Source organism: Polyergus mexicanus, unplaced genomic scaffold (genome assembly GCF_030449975.1).
Source record: "Polyergus mexicanus isolate NDT 795.1 unplaced genomic scaffold, iyPolMexi1.0 SCAF_13, whole genome shotgun sequence".
NCBI classification, from domain to species: Eukaryota; Metazoa; Arthropoda; class Insecta; order Hymenoptera; family Formicidae; genus Polyergus; species Polyergus mexicanus.
In genome coordinates this window covers 1383655-1404003 of record NW_027223333.1, presented here as the reverse complement: position 1 = coordinate 1404003, position 20349 = coordinate 1383655, and the positions used below count along the sequence as shown (strand labels likewise).

The following is a 20349-nucleotide window of genomic DNA, read 5'->3' as shown; positions in this document are numbered from 1 at the left end:
GCTGTATATATCCGGGGACTTGTAGAACGAAATATAATTTGTTATTTACGTTTCATTTCTTTCTCGCGAATCATTTTCCACAGTCGAGAATACAGCCGAGATCGAGATAAGAAGAAGAAGAAGATGATGATGATGATGATGAAATAAGAGCTCTTCCGCGAAGACTCGTAGAAGAGACACGTGGTCGCGAGCCGAGCACATTTTTAGCGATAAAAGTACGGATCGTCCGAAATGTTTTCTCGGTAGAATGCTTGCGGAAACGATGCGAAATAGGAATTTTGCCGAGTTAAAAATGACGCCGCGAGACGCTATATCGAGTTACCAATGATATCGCGTTACCGATACGCTCGCGTTACCATCCGGACGAAACGCAAGGTCGACGCGAATCGTCATCAAGATCGCGGTGCGACGTATCGATGAGAAGACGAGCGCCGTCCTGAAAACGGAGATGATTTTGTGTGATTCGGTGAAAACGGGGCATCCCCGGATAAAGTTGCGCCGTCGATATATCGGTGTATCCCCGGGTCAATGAACCCAGATCCGTTCGACTGACGATAATGGGATAGTGTTCTCGTCTAGTTAAAGACAGACGAGAATATGGGAAGAGAGATGCGGTGAGGGAGAGAGAGAGAGGAGAGAAGAAATGAATACGCCATCATCGGATCATGCTGGATTATATCGAGAAATATTTCTGTTTCGATCGAGAAGTATCTTATCCCGTACTTTAGATTCGCATTTCTTTCGATACGTCAGACATCGAATCTTTTTATTTTCGAAGAAACAAGTTGTTAACTCCGGTCGTTCTGCGGCATCTGTTGCAAAACTTTCGCTCCGTTATCCTTGCTTCCCGAAACTTAAAATTGGAATCGACCGTAAAAGGAATTTGATTCGATGCTCGGCGATCTTTGGGGAGCCATGAACGGGAGATTCAAAGACGGATGTTACTTTCAGGGAAATTACGTTTCGAGAAAGAGAAAGACAGAAGGGAGGGGGAAACGAGAAGGGCGGAATTTCGATCAAAGTACGCTGGATATAGAAAGAGGAGGAATAGCCAGAATATGAAAAACGAATCCCCAAATGATGCGAGGACAAGCAGATGCGTGGGAGGAAGCACGCTCCTCTCCCCCTCCTCTTCTGCAGCCTCGCTACAAGCTTGGCATCCTCCCTCTGCCTGCCAATTTACGTGCTAATCTGAAATCGATAAGTTCTCCGGCGACTTCCCGAGACTTTGGGGACGTACGTTTCTACGAATTATTCAGTGCGCGGAGTTATTAATGTTCTGCTCAATTACAGGCGAGTTTTCAACGACCGGAGGAAATCAATTAAGCATGCGCGGGGGTGGCGAATGTTCCTCGTCTCGCGTATCGTTAACCCTCGTCGCTAGCGGCTGGGATTTCAATGGGGGGGGGGAGGGTCTCACTTTCTCGTTTCTTCCGTAAAAAGAGTACGTGTAAGAGTGCGTCATTATGCCGAAGCATCCATATCTGAAATTTTACCATAACATTATGTTTCATTTATTAAGGTTTTTTATCTTGTCCGTATTTGCATATTTATTCAAAAGACTCGTCTTTCGTTTAAATTAATAATTGTCGCGTTATCTCGTATCATCGATAACTGACGCCGAATGCGAAACTCAATTTGCCATTTATTAGTCTATCGGAGATAGACGCCCTTACTGGGCAATATGGGATTGATTGTATTCCATGTAAACAAGATGACATTTCAATATATACCGATGATTTAATTTAAATTAATTATGTTATTTTATATAGAATTTCATTAGAATCATTTCATAGATAGGTGAGTGTGGATGAATGTGTGGATATAACCGTAAAAATAAACGCGTAGGTATGTTATTTTTCTGCTATTATTTATTGCTCGGTAGATATCTTGTAGGAAAAAATTGATAGATCATCGAGCATTGGTTTCTTTATACTGTATAAAATCTTTATTAATAATTGATATAAAACAATGCTTTATATATAAATATCCACTGTGACAAATATTTTCAACTAGAAGACATTTGAATGAAAAAATGTATTAGCGGTAATAATTAACATTATTTTTCCTATCTTTTTTTATGACCAAAATCGCAATCGTAGTGGATATTATTGAATGTGCGAATATAAATGGGCCACATGTAAAATTTATACACACGATATTGGCGATATCATATCGGCCATTACTATTGGCATGCATATGTTACGTCTGTTATGGAGCCTCTGCTTTAGACGAATAAGGAAAATACGCTATAGATTTGGATCGCGACTCGAAAAAGGGAGGCTCGCTTCTTTCTATTTTATGTATCCTTTTTACTTCAACATATTTTTCGACGTTGTTTTGTACTTTGACGATCGCCACATTCGCGAAACGATAAATGTCACTTGCGGGTTTTATACTGGCCATTTCAACGTATTGTGGAAAATACGTGAGAAAGGCTATTCGCGAAATCGCAAAGAAAATCCAGAAAAATCGTCCTTCCGACCAATCCCGAGAAGAGCTTGAATAAGTAATATCAATGGAAGAAATCACGGTCGTCATAAAATTTCGTGGGAAGCGACACTAAGCTCACCCCTTTCTATGGGATTAACTCTCGCGGAATTCTCTCGGCGGGACTTGTTTCCCGAGAAGCTTTGTGCGACTGATAACGAATTTCCTTATTTCCTATTCAGACACGGGACATTCAGCGAACAGGAGGGGAAAGCGTGCGCGACATTAACCCTTCGAATCGCTATATCTGGCGAGAAATAAAAATGATCGATATTATCGAATTGTCCGGACAATTTCGATGAGTCGTCGAAAAGCTATTTTAGTTTATCGCGTATATATTATAATTCCGAGAAAAACGCACGCTCCGCATATAAATATATATATATTTAATCGCAATCGATATACAGCTGGCGTGCGACGATAAAGGAGATAAATAAAAATAAACACGGCTCGCGCGTCCTTTGTTTCTCCCGTCCCCGATATAATCGGTTTAGTTTGTCTACAAATGACGAACTCGGGGGCGAGTGTTACCCCGAAATAGCCCCTAAATTGATCGAATGAATGGTTCCGCGGAGACGACACAATTTCGTGTCGGGTAAATAAAATAGTCAAATCGGAAAGACTGTCGGAGTCGCCCAATCTCGCGCCTCGCGGAACAATAGCTGTGATAGATTGAAATTTTAATTAAATTTTTCCTTTCTCCCTCTTTTTCTAAATCGGTGAAAAAGCGATCGAGTTGCTTGGATTAAGTTAATAATTTTTAATAAATATTTTTAAACATCCCCCGACGATCGTAATGTTACCATATATCGTTTTTGTGTTTTCGCGCGATCGCGTTTTATCGCTGCATATTTTCGTTCTAGAAATAGAGAGAAGAGTAAAGAGAAAGATGAACGAGCACGTTTAAAGGCTGTAATGCGAAGGGGAACGAAACTCCGTCGCCGACTCAACCCTTAATAACGCCTCAAACGCGCGCTTAATCGGTTATGAATCATCAGCCCTTGATATCGCGCGATAAGGTAAATTCCAATTATCATCGTGACGTTATTGTATCGTTATCGGCAAATTAAGGTTGCGATTGCACGGCGAATAGATGGACACCTGCGAGATATTTGCCAATTTAATTGTCACATATTGCATGGGAATATCAATCGCGATTGAATCGCTTACGCAATATGTTAAATTCCTAAGAGAATGTGTTGATTAAATTATGAATATATGTAATATATTTAATATTTGGCATATGTGTATAAATGAGATATAATGAATACTGAAAAGTATCGATAAGAATTTTAATATTGGCAGGATTTTCCGCAATAGTTTGCAACATTTGACAATAAAATAACATTCGTAACAATAATATTTTTCTCCGGAAAATATTTACTCATTACTACATTTACGATACGTAAAGAAACCCTAATTGTAGTAAGCAATTACCGCCGGTATTATTTGTCACTCACATACACACAAACACTCGGCATATATTTCGCTAAGAATAATTATCGTAAAAGGATACTGCTGTAAACGTACCTTAACATGTGCGGTAGAACATCCGAAAAATGTAATGGTCGCATGAGCACTATATGTATCACCTTACACCATCACTACTTTGGCATTGCCATGAATGCATCATTGTAGTATACTATATCGGCAATTGGCGCGGAATCGCGCGGATCAGAATATCATTCATTAGTCGAAATATTGGGGGAAATGAATACGCGTTTCTAAATCGCGATACTCGTTTCTAGCGCACTCTAATATAAGAATGATGTCGACTATCGTTTGGTATGATTCGTGATAATGGAACTATATAGAGAATTGATACTATACATTTTTACCGACATCTCTCTCGATACGTTACGTTTCGCGTAGTGTCGAGTACTACGATAGACGCACCCTAACGTTTCTCTTGTTGAGCTTGGAGAGACCGCTTAACATCCTTGGAAGGATGGATCCGAAAGAATGGATGGGTCGCACTGCACACTAACGTTGGCCTAATCCGCGGGGTTTACTATAGCGAATCCTCTGGCGGGTTGCCGCGCAGAGAGCGCAAACATGACGAGAGCCCCCCGCGCGCCTAACGCTCGGTAGCGCACGAGCCAACCCCCCCGGGAATGTGCACATGTCGCGATCGTGGGTGCATCATCTCGCGCCTTTTCGACGACGGACGCGCGCGACGATGGTGCGCTAGGAGATATGACGTGGCCCCCGATCGAATGGTCCACTTTTCGCATCGCTAAGCCTCCATATTCCCGGTGGTCGATATTTATTGCGCCTCGGCCGAGGCTCACCGCGGCCGCTCCGAAGAAACCGACTCCGATCGTCTCGCGTCCCTCGGGCCAACTGTTAATCGGCCTCGAGGTGGAAGCGCTCTCTCTCTCTCTCTCTCTCCTGCTGTTCCCTCCGCCGGCTAAATATCGCCTCTTCCTCCCCCTACTCTCCCCGGCTCTCGATCGACCCACGCCGATTTAACGGTCGCCACGAAGGAGGGACGATCGGAGTACGACGTTCCTGGTGGTGTCGCACGACGGTCGTCTGTTCTCGGGAACGCGGTCACGTTTGTCGTCCTCGTCCTCGTCGTCGTCGCCGTAGGCTACGGTCGGAGAATATTCTCTCTCTCGCTCTCTGTCTCTGCGCGGATGAGAGGAAGGGAGAACGGAAAGGTGAGGGAGAGAAGAAGATTTGCACGACGAGGGGTTACCGATACGCGAGGACTTTCTCCCTCCCTTATCCTTCCTTGGCGTTCATCCCCCCCGACGCAGTTTCGTTCGGCGAAAACACCGCGGCACAACAACGAAATGTCACAAACTTGTTTGTACTACTCACTCGACGAGTCAGGGCAGTGGAGCTTCATGAATGCGTTCCGCAAATATGTATCAGGCCATCGGAACACGGCCGAGCTCGCGGCCCTTCTTCCGCAGCTTCGAGTCTAAAGCCACCGTCCGCACCGATACGCCGTTAAGGCAGCACCGCGCGCGCACGCACCACCAGCAGCAACACCGCCGTCGTCGCCGTCGTCGTCGTCGTCGTCGTCGTCGTCGCCGCTGCTACGCCGAGCATATTTCCGCGGGGGTGGGAGAGACGAGAGAGGAAGGGATGGAAACGTACGACGGACGTGAGGGAGGGAGAGAGAGAGAGAGAGAGAGATATGGAGACGTCAAATAGTGGGGAGAATGCGAGCAAAGCGTTTGCGCGCGCGCGCGCGAGAGAGAGAGAGAGAGAGAGAGAGAGAGTTAGAGCGACAACTAGGGGGCTACAGGAGGGAGCAGAGCGTACGCGGGGAAAACATGCGCGCGGGAAAGAGAAGATTGCGAGAGGGAGAGCTGGAGCGAGAAAAGGTCCCGATCCGATGATGGGAGGTGGAAGACGTTCGGGGAATCCCGGTGGTGGTGCATCGGCTCCCTCCGCCGGTGCTGACTGTATATGTATGTATGCATGTATATGTGTATATATACGCTGGTCTTTATACGAGAATCTCCCTATATATACATGCGCGCGCGCGCGCGCGCGCGCGTGTGTGTGTGTGTGTGTGTGTGTGTGTGTGAAAGAACTGTGGTTGTCTCTTACTCGCGAGCCCCACGGTGCTCTCTCCAATGTGTACAAACGTACACTCGTGTGTCTGACGCGTGTAACGCCAGCAACGAATCTAAAGAAAGAGAAAGAGAGATGGGAGAGAGGATCGAAAATACGCGTTTGTCCTCTTCTGTCTCCCCTCATATATGCTCGACGGAAACTCTTTTCGCTTCTCATCGATGATCGGGTCGTAAAACCACGGGAATATGTCGTCCTCGTCGTAAGCGCTCGCCTCGTCTCTTTTCCATCCCTCTGTCCGCGTTCGGCCGCGCCCTCTCCGCTAGTCGCACCCCGGTCATCCCTGTCCGCCTTTGGAGAGGGTTGCGCGGCGGCCGATCGCGGACGGAGATACCCGAAGGCGAACGAGCACGGGGGTAGAAGAGCGACCGCGGGGGTAGGCGGCGGGTGACGGCTGAGGTCGTCGCGGACGCGGTGGTCGTCCGCAAGGGTGAGTTTCGAGTTCCATCGTTGGAGGCAAGTTTCGATACGGTCCTCGTAAACTCTCTCATCTCTCTATTGTGTTTCCAGTCATCGAACAGGAGCCTGGCGGTTCGAGACACGAGCGTTGCACGGTCGAATATAAACTAGTATCGGAATCGATACTAATGCGAGATGCCCCGCGCGAACTTTGCCCGAAGCGCAGATAATGCAAATCGAGTCGCGCAAGTAGATCGACATTGTTGTCAATGTCGCGGCAACGACGCGTTACCGCGCCTACGCGCGATTTACGAGTCTCTTTATATGCATCCAATTTAATTGAATATTCCGGCCGTATCGTCGAAACGTTGAAAGTCCGACGACAGTTCATCGGTTGCCGGAGACCCTCGACGAATACATAAGCACGAAACTGTCCTCTTCCGTCTCGCGCGAAGCTCGCGTCTTTTCCCTCGCTCGACACCAATTTCACCGAGTCGTCTTTTCATTCCGTCCCCCTCTCGCGCCCTGCCGCGAGGGGAACGCCACGCGTTCCCGGCGTTTGCTCGTCGTCCGGATCGCGAACAGTGTATGTTTAATTCATGCGCCGGGTCTTATGCACGCGAGAAGAAGCTCCCTGTTTTTCCCGTCATCTTGTCCTTCGTGTTTTGATTTCCCGGCGCGATGAAGCGGCCGCCACCTCATTCGATCGTTCCTCTGTCCCTTCCGTCTCATCTCTACCTTCTCCGTTTCATTGTTCGTTGGTAATCTCCCTTCGTTCACGTACATCAATGCGAGTGGCCTCAACCGTTTTCATTTTCTGCGCCGTGAGTCTGAAAAAAATTACCTATTACACCTATATTCGCGATCGCCTCTCTCTCTCTCTCTCTCTCTCTCCAATGTTTGCGAATGAAAAAATTTAGGGAACGCATGTTCATTCGGCGGGAATGTTCTTTGACGTTAAGATATTTCCTAGGGGGGCGGTTTCCAATCGCGTGACCGAGTCGGAGCGGAAATGCTTGCGTGCTGCCGAATCGCGTATACGAACGCGAATATGCATATAATTATACGCGCGGCATTTGTGGATTATTTACAAGCACGCCAAGCGATGATGATTACGCTTGTATTCGCAATCCTCTTTGCAGCGCTCGTCTCGTGAAATCACGACAAAGTGTGAGGTTTTAATTATGTCGGGGTCGGTCGCAAAAATATCTGTAACAAGAAAATCTTCCTTGCCGCTATTAATCGCCGCTTTATTAATGGACCGGCATTTTCGAGTTAAACTTTCGAGTTTCAGCTTTCTCAACTTAATAGCGGCGCATATAATTTAAACGATGAGATAACTTTATGCATAACCGTCTTCTATGCATTTGGTAGGACCAAATGTAGAAAGGAGCGGATTATGAGTCTTGGTAGAGACGCAGCCGAGTAACGTAACAGTTTCTAGCTATATGTTTTCAAGCATGTAAACTGCGCGATACGTACTATATCAATGAGTATTATCAGTTTCAACGATTGGAAGAATGTTAACAGCGATGTCTCTTGTTGGAATACATTTTAGTTTAGCGAAAGGGAGAAGAAATCGAGAAAGTGTGCAGAGAGAACAAGAGAAAATACGCATCTCGTGAAATAATTCGATTAATATAGAATCCCCCCTTATTATCGAATACTCTATTGTATATTAAAGTCATTAATCACAATTTTACTGAAACAAAATTGCCTTAAGAAAATCACGATACCTCGTTTCAGACGCAATCAAGTCGCGAACATACGCCGTTCTCGTTGGAAGTCGAAAAATGGTCTATTCGTGGCTATTGACATACCAGCTCGACCCCCAACGAGATTCTTGCGCGGCTTCGCGAGTGATTATTTAGATCTTAATTAATGAATCCTTGCACGGTCCGCTGGAGCGATCAATCGTGATCTCGATAACCGTTGGAAATTAATTTTCCACCGGGTTGGCTTTCGCTTGTGTGTGCGCGAGTCGATAACACGAAACCCGTATGTGAAGTTCAGATTAACTTTACGCAATTTAGCATAACTATTTACAATATCAATCTATCCTTCTCTCTTTCTACAATCTTTTATTTCACAATTATTGCAGAAAACGTGACAAACATACTATTAATGGGAATTCAACTATATTTATGAATAAAATTAGCAATAGAATATAAGCGACTGTTAACGGACGGGATAATAATCCGTAACGGAAATCCTTCTTTATGAATTTTAGAAATCCCATATGTTTTTGGGCAATGGAATGTCATTAGAACCGAATTTGCGATATTATTGTATCATTACATGTTTATTATTGAGCAATTTTTTAAAGATATTATTTAGTTCTAGTTCAATTTTTTTTTTTACGACAATGTATACGCTCTTTCGGAGGGAGTTGCAAGATTTAAGGGATTCTTTCGTCGTCGCACTCGAACATACCTTTCCATTTTGTCGTCATAGGAACGGTGACGAGGGAAGATATCTCCGATTCCGACTTGCTCCAAGAATAGCGATATCGCGTGCGTTAAGAAGGAAGATATAATCAAAATGTGACGAAAATTTTGACGCCTTATATCTATATTGTTCGCATTGATACTGCAGAATTTCTCCACTCGTCTGCTCAACGAGAATTTATTTATATGTAATAAAAAATTTAAAGCGGTTTCTTCTTCTTTCTTTTTGTTTTGTATACAAAAGTGGAATTCAGGAATTTTCTCGGTTATAAATCGCGTTAAATTTTCAAGTTCGCTTGTGATCGCGAATGCATCGCTAGTTTTTTCTACCGCCCTCGCTCTCTCCCTCTCCCCGATATATCGTATCTGTAATTATCACTGCCCCGATCGAAATAGAACTTTTATTCGATCAGCTGTATGAATTCGATGAAAGGTGAAAGTGTTTACGGCGCCGAGCGTACACACGCTCATTGTCACGAACTCATTTGTTCGTTTTGCAATTATCATCTGTTAACAATGGTGTCGTCGTCACCCTTCTTTTCTCTCTCTCTCTCTCTCTCTCTCTTTCGCGAAAGACAATAGCGGAGATAATTGACGACATAAACTTACAACTCGCGAGAAACGCTTCTGAAATGCAATTGCATCCGCAGTTTCGGGCGCAAAATACACGAATAGCATTATGTATTGTTTCGCGCTCAAGTTTTACTTATTGTTAGTAACCCGCAATGTACAGGGTACTAATTAAATTTAAGTCATTATATCGTATCTGCTTGAAGAGATGCAATATCATTTTCCCGGAAATAAATGTACGACAATGATACCTTAACGTGGTATTAGATGTAGGCGCGATAGTCGAGATAGCCGTCGTTATACGGACACGCGGAAATGCAACAATGGCCTTTTGAATTTACTTCCGGAACTCACCGGACGTATATTGAACGGGACGACGAGCTTAGCAATTGGAACGGAAAGAGCGAAACATAAAAATAAATAAGAGATAAGCATCGCGAGCAAACGGTGAAAACACAGGACAAATGAGTTTAGATATGCAAATGAATGGCGTATTTAAGGGAATACGTTTTATTTTTCTTTTTTGTTTCGCTCGAAGCCCCCGGTATTGTAGTCGCGATACCAGAAATTCTTCTCCTACTTTTCATCTAAAATTTAAATCTAAAAATCTGCTTTTATATTTTAAGCAAATACTCTCTTTCGAAATTATTTAATCTATTAATATTACCTTATAGATAAAAGCTCCTCTTTCAGTGGAAAATTATTCGTTTACCGCTCGTGAGGTACAAATATATAAGGAGCTCCAATTTCTACATAAATAAAATCTGTCGAAATTCTATAGAATTCATATAAACGTGAGAAAATTGAAGTTGAAAATAGGAGCAGAATTCTCGAGAAAGATTTCGAAAATTTTGATGATGAAACGCGCGAGGGAGAGACACGCGCTAGCGCTCGTCCGGAGAGACCCCGCCTGCGAATTAGAAAGCGACGCACGTGGTTGTGTTCTTTGTCGTTATTAACGCATACACTCTCCGGTTTGCTCCAGATTTCGCCCGGCTCAGAGCGACCGGCATAAAGATCGACCGGCGATAACGATCCTATTCGCCGGCCGGTCCGGTCAGAGACGGTCACTTCCTCGGATACGTTCGCTCAGGCAGCGGCCCTTAATAAATTATGCGCCGACTGGAACTGGATAGAATCGGGACAACTATATCAGGCTATACAGTCGCACGCGTTGCACGGACGCATGATCGATTAAGTAGAGAGCCATGCGTGAGTTTTGCCTCCGATTACGCTATTACGAACGATGCTCTCTTAATCCCTGGTAAAAAAAATGGCAAGTCCCTCCTGTAGCCGACTCATTCTCTATCGAGCTTGGAGATCTCGGGACGTTGAGGAAAGTGTACGCCTCAGGCTTTCGTAGACTCGGAGGCCCGGAATAATGCATGTCTTTATCTATCGTGCTATAGTCTTACGCAAGCCTGGCGCACTCGTGGCCGATTTATTCGTGGCTTTTCGTTTCGCCGCGATTAGGTTTATCAGATCAGCGTCGCCGACAATGCTCGATCGTATTTCTCGGTCTTTAGCGATCGCTATTTTCTTATGTGTAAATTGCATTCTATTACCGTCGCTATCGATATCAGCCGGTTTTTTATACCGCCTATGATTCACGCGCGGGGATTTAATTAAGATTCGGCGATATTCTCTTGCAAATTATTATTATTTAATCACGACTCGGGTTTTTTTTTTTTTTTTTTTTTTTTTTAAGCCAAGTAAGTTCCATAAAATCTCCGAGTCGATTAAGTAGATATTTATTCGGAATTTAAAAGGGACATACGAAACTTTATCCAGAGCACATTACGAGAATACGGGCCGCAGCGCGGAATTATTGCACTTTTCCTTTGCAAGACTATAACAATGCGAAAAACATACGCGTTGACTCTTATTCAACTTGGATGGAGCAAGAAGGCCGCGATGCAGAGACTCGCGCGCTATCTTTTACTATCGATTCCGTCGACGTTTCCGCGAAGCGTGTCTGCTCGTCTGTTCTGACCTTTGAGAACTTACGTGCTAACAATATATCAAATTGCCTAGTGAATCCGAAAGAACGCAAGGTCTCTCTCGTTTTTGAAAGACTTCGCGAAGAAGAAGGAGGCGGATGTTCTCGTTTCTCCCGTCATCCAAAAATCTTTATCAGTTTTATTGTTATTATTGTTACATATTAAGCGTGATTTATGCAGCTCACAAATTATGTCAAATATACATAATTAACATATACGGATAAATAAAAAAAGTAAGAAAAAGGAAAAGATAAGTAGCACATGAAAGTATGATAAAGCGATAGATATTATCAATAAATTTTTAAATACTATTAAATCGCGTAGTTAAGAACGTCTAAAGTAAGGGATTAAGTTCTTTGCGTCAAATAGTTCGCAATTTGTGCGAGTCTCACAATTGGATGGCGGTATCATGTTCTAGCAAGAAGCTATAGAAGCTTGTCCTGAATTCCTTGATTGTGCGATCATCGCGATTCTTGGATGGCAATGTTGTATCAAATTGATCATTCGTAAAATTCAGTGCGATTACATAGTAAAACTATTATATTGTAATTGATCAATATTGACCCTGATCTTCCTGGTCAAGGTTGTCGCGCTAAATTCAATTTACCTGTAGATCGGGAAAAGTAAACGAGATTGAACGACACTGGTACAAGATAGACTAGACCAACAAAGTAGATTCTCTCGAGATCCGCTTTCAATTAATCGATGCTTGTGCGATGACACGGAATAATGTAAATAGAACATGAATGTCGTGTCTCTCCAAAGAGGAATATTACAGGTGCATTGATAGAACGGTACAAGTGAAAGCTTTAAAACTATAAATAGAAGATATTTGCTCAACCTTAATTGATATAGTATATTGTATGTATATATATTTTTTCCATTTATCTGCTTTTTCCTCCAAAAATGTGCTCGTAATAAATTGCTTTCAGAGAGATACACGACTTTGAACGTTGCTCACGATGTTGAATTGAAATTTATCGAATTGACGTATAAATGGATGTTCGAATATAAATTGATAGCTTGAGTCTTTGCAGAATTTAAAATCAGATTATCATAGCATTTTAAAAGAAAAGCTTACAATTAGTCATTAATAAAGAGCAAAATTTTCCCATCGAACTCTCAGTAAATTATCCTAGATGAATTATTTTAATTTTATTTATCTAGCATCATATTTTTCGACGCGTACGAACATACAATATAATAATATAAACAAAAAATAGATTACTTTTTCTCCATGCCAATGCACGATCTGCATATGAAGAAATTACAATTTGTTTGCAAATTTAACCGAGTCGATTTTCGCTCTATTGTGATTCCTTTCTATTGTTATGATATATTTTGGGATATTTAATATTTTCTAAGCTAATGCGCAACAGCAATTCTTATTAATTATCAAGAATGTAATTAATAGAGTAATTTTTTACTTGTACGAGAAACTTAGCTCGAGGACATTTTTTATAAAAGTGGAAGTTTCATACGGATGATTACACGGGGAGTGATTTGGATTCGTCTAAATTTTACATAAGTTTTGATACGAGATTGGTACGATATACGCACCAGAAATTACATGCCGAGCAACGAGCAGAGAATCGTTAGAGCGTCTGAAATAGCTATGGTAGCCAGAAATTAGAACATCTGAGCATCAACGTATCGTATATAATCGATTTATGTCGGTTGTATAGAATCGAAAGACTTCGCGATAACGAACGGTCCAATAATACGTATCGTATTTTATGCGTTCTTTTTTTTTCTTTCTCTCTCTCTCGTTAATTTATCAAAGATAAGACATGTATTTCGAAGAGACCTATACGATTACGACGAACGCATTCGTCAGCGAAGCCATCCAGAAATGAACGTAATTAACGTCGAGTTGTCGACGGGGTTAAGTGATCACGAACCTAATAATAAGCGTCGACAAACGGACAAATTACGGACGAGATATTTGAGCAATTGCAACGAGTTACGAGCGTCGCGGACATGTATACTGATTCGAATGGACCGACAACAGGCGGTCGTTTTTTTGCCGAGTATCAAATTGTATCTTGTATAAAAAAATTTCTCTAATTGAAATCTAGTTAGATTCTCTCATTGAAGAAGATCCGGATCGATTAAAAAAGATTTTATATAAAGATTCAGATCTCCGGAAACATATAAAGTTAGAAACGCTTTCTGTAATTTTTTTTTAAATTCTTGTCCGAGCTTTGTTCAATATTAATATTAAGTAGAATATTTTTAACACTTTCTCCAGATAGCAATTTACGGTCCGCAATTAGCATTGGTCGATATTTAATTTTCGTTAAAGCTCCGGATTGAAATAGAGCCGGCCAAGAAATCACTTCAATATTCTGAATTCTTTATAGAGACAGAATAAGATTTTTTTAAGATAATAAGAATATATGCTAGATTTTTTTTTTTTTTTTTTTTTTTTATCTTACGATTAATAGCCGCGCTTTGTGCAGGCTTTATATCGAGTCCGTAGCGGAAATTTAAATGCGAGAGAAAGTCGATACGCCGTATAATATAGTGGTAAACAAATATTACTTTTCTTATTTTATTAAGATTTTATTCAGTAGCTGGTATAAAAATGCAATTTCTTATTCGATTCCATAAAAATGTCAATATAACTTGCGAAAAAAATTGCGAAAAGAAGCGAACTTCTAATTGATATCATAAAATATGAAATACTTATATTTGAAATAATTTTGGATATTCTAAATTTGAATCGAAATCTATGCTGTATCTGCGTAACGGAAAATCTTGGAAAAATTTCTACGCCACGTATTATGTCGAAATCTGGGGCGCGATGCATGAAGGAGCCTCCTATATATTTTCTCGAGAAAACGCAGCGATCTCTCGTGTCCCTCCCCTCATACGCCGTCGTTTTTCTACTTTAGCAGTAGAGAAATTTTTAAAACCACTTTACGCATCGTATGTCCGATCGCGGCCGCTTTCCTTCCGTCTCGCGTGTGACAAACAACGCACGGTTTATCGTCGCGAAAGACACTATTCCCCCGGTGCAATAAATCACGCTGGATTTCCGGGTAACGACGTTTCACGTTAACCTTGTTATCCTGTCCGAGAAGCTAATTGACCTCGTTTCGATTTAGTCTGTCTCTTAACACACGTTGCTGATTACGATCACGTTGCACGCGAGTTGCTGCGCGACGCGATCACGGGAAATAAATAATCATTCTTTCTGTGAAAGGAGTCAAAGTTGGCCGTATTAGGAAAATCCGATCTCGCTCGTTCCTCGATGCTCGCGCGTCAAAGGTTATCTACTTCCTACGAGGATAGCGAGAAACCAAGAAATCGTCGAGAATCGCAGAAAAATCCTCGATAGCCGGGAATTAGAGCGGCATAGAGGGTCTTTTATCGATCCCACCTGGCTGGAAGGTCTTTCGGTTGATTTAACAGTGCGACTCGCTCATCGTGCGAATTCCAACTGTATTTGCGAAGGTGCATCGGAGAAGGCCGTGACACCTTACGCGCGCGAGGCGAAAGGTGACACGCGCGTGATGATATGGTTCCGAAGGATACCGAATAATTTCTGCCAGCGAATCGGAGCCGGGCGAGGTTATTGCGATAGTATTTCGAAACCGACACTGTTAATCCGAGAATATAACGCGAGAATTTTCCATCGATCGTATAAGCAGCAGCGCGGCTGTCAAACGCATCAGCTGATTTCGATCATTTCGAGCGAAGGAACGCGAGGGATCTATTAAAATTGACCCCGTCCGTATGCGCGATCGATATAACGTGGAATTTTTATTAAATGATTTTGACAACGATTAGTTCCACCCACGCTTGACATCGCGATAACGGGTATCACGCGAGGTAGATGATGATGGCGGTCAAGATTGCAGGGATCAGATTAAGTGTTTGCTATACGCTCGACTCCCCCGCATGCTCGCTACAAACGTATATCGATGATATGTCAAAAGTGATTTAAATACAATAAATCCTCGCCCCGAAACTGGTTTTCGCTCATCGCTCATCGGAACTTTTCGTGCGATTCTTTGTAAAGAACCCCCCTCGTTCTTTCTATTTTCGCGTGTAAAAACGCTATACATTCGCAGCACCTGGTCGACGCCGTAACAAGTTTCTGCCAGTTTATGCGAACACAAAAGCGTCTCCGATGTGAGAATCCAATCGAAGCAGCTGAAAAAACTTTCAATGGCAGGTCAAAAATTCGCAACGCTAAGCTATAACGTCATTTTTATGTATGGAACAGAAACGGAGAGTCTCTCTCTCTCTCTTTCTCTCGCTCCGTATATCGTACGTGTTACGTCATCCATATAAGAAAGGTAGGCAATAAGTATGTATTACACATACACGTACTCATCGTATCTTTGCGTAAAATAATGCGCGTAATACGAGTATTCATCGTGCATCGGACACCGGTAGGCAGATATAGATTGTCATGCAGATGCCCGAGGTTTCCGATTTACTGATAATGAAATATTCCCGAGAGAATCAAGATTCCGCGAAATTGAAATTGTACACGGAACGTTTCGAGATTTAAAAATTCAACGATTCAATGTGGGCGTGAAATCCATGAAACCGAATCCAGATTAAATCGAAATTAATAATGTTCAATAAATTTCAGTGACGTTATACAATTAATGATACAAAAAATTCTTTCACAAAATTAATAAAACTAATACTTTCTCACGCTCGCTTAATCTGAATCCGGTTTTAAAATATGAATGCAACGTCCAGAGATTAACATAATGCCTATATACATATATATATACACACAATGTGTCTTATTTAAATATATACACTCATAATCATATATATATATATATATATAATTATATATAATTAAAAATTAATTTATATAACTGTATTTTTTACAATTATATATATATATATACGTATTTAATAACACGTTGATAGAACTACTGGTCATTCAGGCATCGAAAGAAACGAGTGTCTCGAATATATCTCGACAGCGCCTATTCTATCGTTCGTTTCGTAAACGGGCAGGGCACTCGTCGCGGCTAGCGGGCGGGCGCGCGCGAGAGAGAGAGAGAGAGCGAGTTGCGCGTGCGCGCGACAAGGACGGCGGCTGCGGGACGGCGTAAAACCGAGCACGCCGCGCGCGGCGTCTCAGTCGCAGCACCGCGCGCGCGCCGTAAACGCGTATGTCAGACGCGTGTCGCGAGTACAACGTAAATCTTAGTCCGAACGTTCTCTCGCGCGCTCGATTAACGAAAAGACCGAACGTGGCCGCTTCTGAGAGTGCGATAACCCAGTGTACGCTCGAATACAGGAACGGACAAGAGAACGTGTGTTTCATCCTCCTGTCGCGTCGCGATCGCGCAGTAGCGGTTAGATTGAGGTTAGGGGACGTCGCCTGTTTTGTAGTGCATTCGTGACACGCGTGCGCGACGATTCGAGCCAGCAAGCTGTGCACGCGGTTCGCGCCGCTGTCAATTTCATCTTCAGCTGGTGACGGAGACAGCACACTGACAGGGCGAGTCCCTAATGGCGTAACGGCCACGGTCGTGGACAACGGGCAAGCAGGGACGGAAGAAAGGAGCGGAGAGAGCGGGCAGGCTGTATACGGTGACGTAAGGTAACGGATCACCTCGCGAATGCGTAACTTTTGTTGAGCGGGCGAGAAGGACGAAGGAGGGAGGTGCCACCGCGTGGATCGGAATTAAATTTGCAATCGATAAACTTTTACCTGACGCTCTCCTTTTATTCATTTTCGTAACCAAGTAATACATCGAGGGTCGATGAGGCGATATCTCTGCCGACTTTGCGATTACATACCGATACTTTGTTTGTTTACATGTTTTTCCCGATGTCGTATTATTGCGAAAAAACTCGCACGTCTCGCCTTTATTTCATGTTACGCATCTGTCCTTCTCTAAGTCCTAAATTCCAATCTGAAATATCGTGATTATCGCGCGAGGTAAAAAGATGCGTAAAATACAATGAAAGTCGATACTATTCACACGCACACACGCATGGATGCACTTTGGGGCTGGGGAATACGGGTTGGAAGAGACGCCGGGGCTGTCTCACTACCTGTTCTGTCGAGACTCGTTCCCACGGTATCCTCGCTTCTTCGCGCTCGCCTACGTGTGCGTGCGTTGCTTGCGCGTGTAGGTGCACGCGAGGGAAAGAGGAACGAAAAAAAAGAAAAAAAAAGATACGAGGCGCACCGCCGAAATATTGTTTCGGCTTTCGTGCATGTACACGCGCTCGGATGTTCGACGCTCGACCTTGCGTTTGTGTATATGTGTGTGTTTGAAACCACTATATATACCGGTTCTTATTTCTTGTTCTTTTTTTTTGTCTACATAGGCGCACTTTTACGACGCCCGTATCCTTCTCTCGCTTACGAGTCGTTAACATGTTTTTTTTTCCCTCTTCTCGCCTATTCGTTAGTCGCTTCTTCACGTTGTTCGTAAAGACAAATCCCTCGAGTTACTAAAGAGCCTTTTCGTATTGTATATATGTATATGTCTCTCGTGTATTCCTTTGGCAGAATTTCCCTCGCCGATAAATCCATTAGCAGCCACTCCGACGCGCGTAATCGGTTTTCCGAAGAAATAAATCTTATCGAAGAGAGACGAGAGACGCTTGGTTCTGTTCCATTAGGATGTACCATACATATTTATACGTACGTGCTCTATGCCAAGGAGTATTACGGTTGTTTCTACAGCTAAAAGATTACTTGCGAACAAACGAGGTCGCCGTCCTCCTCTCGCGACAAATAAACCAGCGAGATGACGTCCATCTGGACGTTCGCGAGTTTCTAGCGAGATAAATCCCGCGGGGAAGATTCAACAATCTCCCTCTTTTCATTTTTCGACATCGACATCGAATTTAGATATTAGCGAAAAATGTAGCATCCATTTTTTATCCTATACAATTTTTCAACAGACGCAATTTTTAAAAATATATCTCTAAATTATCCCTAAAATTGATATAATTTTTAAAAGTATATCTTTAAAGATGTTCTGAATTTTGATTGCTATATTTTAGCAGAAACGCAGATTTGTTCTCTCATATTTGATCTCTCAAAAAAAAAAAAAAAAAAAAAAAAAAAAAATGTCTTGCAAATCTTACGTCGAATTGGCTCGTCTGAGAAGAGCGAACGAGATTTTATAAAGACAATTATTTTGACCTTTAGTATCGGATAAGAGACTCGAGTCTCGATATTTCAACGAATGGAGGAGAGAAGGGAGAGAGAGCAGGAGGAGAAGGAGGGAATAACTCGAGATCTTCAATGAAGCGAGAAATCTTTCTTGTAACGATACGCGACACGCCGCATAATCTACAATGGGTTTCGGATTAAGAAAAGCGCGCTTGTGCAAAGAAACGCATAGTTAAGTATACCTTCTTCCCTCGTAGGGGGAAAGAAGGGGAGGGGGAGTGAAGGAACGGTCAGTCCCGCCGCTTTATCGTGGCTTTTTCACGGTGTGACCGATCGAATCTCGTTGGACGCGCATCGGAGCGGAGATGAAGAGGAAGAAACGGTGAGTCACGCCGGCTAAAAACCCGTCTAAGGCTCGTTTGCGCGAGCAAAAGGACGAGGAAATCCCGGCCGAGCCAGGTGAAAACGAGAGATAAAAGGCGCGTCCCGGAGCCCCCGGTGGGCTCCCTGCGGTTTACCGTCGCAGCGATCTGACAGGTTTGCGTATCTGCGTGAAACCGCGTGAGTCACCGCTTCTAAAAGCGTCCGTTGATAAATCGTCCCTTTCACGGACAAGAGGCCGCGATAATAAAGATCTTCGAGTTAGAATTTGGATATCACTATTATTTTGATGAAAAATGGCGGCCAAATATAATCAGAAGCGCCATCTATGCTTTGCATTTATGTAGTGTTACACGAGATATCGAGACTAGTCTTGATATTGTCTTGTTTCGAAATTCGAGTCAAGATCAAGGCAAATATTTTAATTAGTTATCAAGACAGTATTAAGACTAAGATTGTCAAGATATTATTGGTCTTGTCAAAATTATTGTTTTTTTTTTTTTTTTTAAAGCTAAAATATGTATATTTGCGTGTAAATTAGATAAAAAAAGAATTATTATATTATACAGACTTAAACATTTTTATTTAATAAATAAAAACATTATATTGACAAATTTAGGAACAATCAATACAATGAACAAACTAAACAATATAAAATTTTACGCAGTTATTTAGCTAACACAGTAAACAGAATGACATAAAGAGTAATAATTATCTTAAATTATTATAAAGATTATATATCGTTAAATATTATTTTAAACAATTGTTCAATATTAGATAAAAATTATTAATAAAATCGAGACAAGACAATGCAGGACGAGATTTTTACTATCAGGATTCACTCAAGATCAAGATAAGAGTTAAGTTTCCGAATATTTTCGATACCAATACAATATTTTTATCGTCTTATCTTTAGTCTCGTGTAATCTTAGTTTATAGACTTAGTTACGGCGCTGAAATTTGCAGCATTTCGGATTGATTTCGTCATTTTTTGATCAAAAAGAATCTCGGCCGATCAGTAAAAAATCGAACAAGATATCCAGATTCTATTTTACGGTCTTTACGCGATAATATTGTACGACACATTCTCATCTCTCGGGGGTCCGGAGAACCACGGGGAACATCGGAATCGACGGGGATAGATCTTTAGAGGAAGGGACGGGGGCTGTTGAACGAAACCCGACTCAAGGAGACTCTCGACAACGCCGCTTTCGGACAGGTAGTCTTTAACTCGGCCCCGACGCGAACGATCGGTACGCTTTTTGAGAGCTCGCACCGCCGGCGTCTCCGCGGCTCCTCCACCACGTGTAAGACGCGCAATCGCGTGACCACCTACCCGCTAACTTGAAATTAC

The 20349-nt window shown here is 42.6% G+C and overlaps 2 protein-coding genes across 12 annotated transcripts in view; one reads left to right on the top strand and one right to left on the bottom strand.

Moving 5' to 3' along the window:
- LOC138939111 (regulator of G-protein signaling 11) overlaps positions 1-5506 on the bottom strand; it is a 24785-nt gene extending 19279 nt beyond the window's left edge. For 3 of the 10 annotated variants that reach the window (XM_070306664.1, XM_070306665.1, XM_070306666.1), the window contains exon 1: positions 4021-5226. The gene's annotated coding sequence lies outside the window, so the exon portion shown is untranslated. Of the gene's footprint in view, positions 1-4020; positions 5229-5316 lie in introns of those variants that run through there. The other 7 variants (XM_070306659.1, XM_070306658.1, XM_070306660.1 and 4 more) reach the window with 7 other exon arrangements.
- The window catches only part of Mical-like (MICAL-like protein), a 64302-nt gene that overhangs the window by 16346 nt on the left and 27607 nt on the right, over positions 1-20349 (top strand). Inside the window, exon 1 of one of the 2 annotated variants that reach the window (XM_070306656.1) lies at positions 16625-17081. The exons of the other annotated variant lie outside the window; for it this stretch is intronic. The gene's annotated coding sequence lies outside the window, so the exon portion shown is untranslated. Of the gene's footprint in view, positions 1-16624; positions 17082-20349 lie in introns of those variants that run through there. 2 annotated transcript variants of the gene reach the window in all.